This window comes from Mandrillus leucophaeus, unplaced genomic scaffold (assembly GCF_000951045.1).
Source record: "Mandrillus leucophaeus isolate KB7577 unplaced genomic scaffold, Mleu.le_1.0 Scaffold1038, whole genome shotgun sequence".
NCBI lineage: Eukaryota > Metazoa > Chordata > Mammalia > Primates > Cercopithecidae > Mandrillus > Mandrillus leucophaeus.
This window is the reverse complement of record NW_012098521.1, coordinates 45,016-47,308: the sequence shown is the minus strand read 5'-3', so window position 1 is coordinate 47,308 and position 2,293 is coordinate 45,016. Positions and strand designations below refer to the sequence as shown.

Below are 2,293 nucleotides of genomic sequence, written 5' to 3'. Positions count from 1 at the left end.
GTCTGGGTGTGTGTTCCATTGTGGGTCTCCCTGGCATTAGGGGTTAGGGCTTGTGTGAGAAAAGTGGCTCTGTGTCCATGTGTGGGGTTCTGTCAGCCACTGGGCCACTGCCAGGCAGCCCAGCTCTGCGTCCACGTGATGCCAACACATCCTGCTCAGCCCAGCAAGAATCCAGTTCCTCAGGCCCCAGCGCAGTCCTCAGAGCAGTGGCACCAGCAGCACCCAGGAGCTTGTTGGAAACGCAGCATCCTGCACCCCGCCCAGCCTGCGAGATCAGAGTCTCCGTTTTCACAGGACTCCAGACGAGGCACGCACATTAAAGCTGGGAAGCCCTGGTCCGGAGTGGACTCCTGGCCGTGTTGCTGAGATGCACGGCTGTCACGCAGGGCACGTCTGGAGCCTGAAGTTGGCACTGCACCTTCTCCTGCCACCTGAGACGCTGCTGCTAGAAGGAGGAGGGGAGAGGGAGGGTCCCGGGCGAGGGTGCCCCGGAGGCACAGGCCAAACCCCAGCTGGGAGCCACACGTTGCCAGGACCCCAGCAGCCACCGCTGAGCTCCTTCCTTGGTTCTGACCAGGAGAGGGAAACGGGCCCAGTCTCTTGAGAAGCTTTCCCTGGCCGTCTCCAAACCCAGGAGGGTCCCTAGTCCGTCGGGCGAGGATGCTGTGACCCACACTTGCCTCAATACCCTGCCTTCCCAGGGGCCACATCCGTACTGGCCAAAATTGCATGAGACAGGTGGCCCCAGAGCAAAATGCTTTCTAAGACAGTGTCCAAGAAGAACCTCAAGACCTTCCCTGAAGCTCTGGCCTCGTACGAGATTCCCACTCTCACCAGACCCCATGTCAGATTCTTTGTGTGGGAGGCAGGCCTGTGCCCTCCGTCCTACCACAGGTCTTTGGACCAGCACGAAGCTCCATCTGCTGCTGTCACACCTGGCAGCCATTTCAGAGGAGTCATGGCCTGCCTGGGGTGTCCCTCTATGGAGGATCTGTTCAGGCTGCAACACCCACCAGCTCCCCACTCTATATAACTCAGGGCCGCATTCCCTACAAAACATCCCAACCCACACACACACATACAGTGTGATTAAAGTAAAATTCCATCATATAAATATCTCCATCAAGGAATCATACAGGGAAGGCCCAGGTGGCCATTGGGAACAGACTAGGGTGTTAGTTTTTTAAACAGAGGCATAAACAATTGTACCCAGGGCAGTTAAATACACAGCGGCGCAACAGCACTTCCTGGTGGTCACTTGAAGTGGTGCACTCAGCAGTGGGTTCCATCTTTCACCCACTTGCCAGGCCTGTCATTGAAGATTTCGTCTCCAGAGGACCAGGGAGGCCCCAGCTTGAGAGAGGGGGCTCCGATCAATCCAGGGTGCTACTTGGTAGGAGGTCAAGTAAAGGACTTGATGGGGAACGAAGTGAAAAAATAAGATGTGAGGCTGGGGGATACCACTTTCCTCCATCTCCCCAGGCCCTGTGACCTCAGATAATGCAGAGCTGGCTCCTTGGTTAAGTTCTGTGCCGGCAGCTTTAACCCCTCCTGTGGGCCGTCAGAGGGCTGACATCTCCAGGCTCCTGGGCTGCACTGCCGCCTTGTCCGCTTGTAGGTAAATACAGCACCAAAGGTATCTTCATGAAAGCACTTCTGGCTCTTTTAGGTGGAAACAGAGACCAATGTGTCAAGTCCAGGCTGGGATGAGCCCCTGGGGCTGCCCAGCTTCCCTGTCACGTGGACCTTCATGAGCCATCTGTCTTCCCAACTGTCATACTTAGATTGTGCTGGAATCTGGTTTAGAGCCTAAGCCCGCTCAGCACCTGCTCTGGAGCGGGCCCTCTAACCATCTCCAAAGCTTTACTTGGCATTCCCATATCCTGCCCAGCGCTCACCCCCCACCTAAGACGCTCCAGGAAGTGTGAGCTCTGAGATAAATACGTTTGGGAAACGCTGTGTCTTTGCTTTGCTCCCAGCCTTGAAGGGTCCTGACGCACAGCAGCACGTTGAAGCCCCCCAGAAGCCTTGTAGTAAAGCAACGTGCTTGCCTTGGCTTAACTAAGACTGTCCCAGGCTATTTGACCTTGGAACTTTTTGATGCCAAATATCTACTGACCCATTCAACCCATTTGGGGAAATGCCTGTTATCTCCTCACTGTTCTTCCAACACGCCAGCTTAATTCCCACCCCCGGGCCTTTGTACCTGCTGCCCCCTCCAGAACAGCCCCGAGTGTTTCCTTCAGTATCCACGGGGCTCCTCCTCACTATCTCAGGTTTATTCTCAGACGCC

General features: G+C 55.6%; 1 pseudogene across 1 annotated transcript in view; it reads right to left on the bottom strand.

Moving 5' to 3' along the window:
• Positions 1–1,095: 1,095 nt before the first annotated feature.
• The window catches only part of LOC105539066, a 24,049-nt pseudogene continuing 22,851 nt past the window's right edge, over positions 1,096–2,293 (bottom strand). Inside the window, exons 14-15 of the transcript XR_001005998.1 lie at positions 1,655–1,662; positions 1,096–1,611 (exon numbers count right to left, since the gene is read on the bottom strand). The product of XR_001005998.1 is annotated as a nitric oxide synthase, inducible-like (transcript). The remainder of the gene's footprint in view (positions 1,612–1,654; positions 1,663–2,293) is intronic.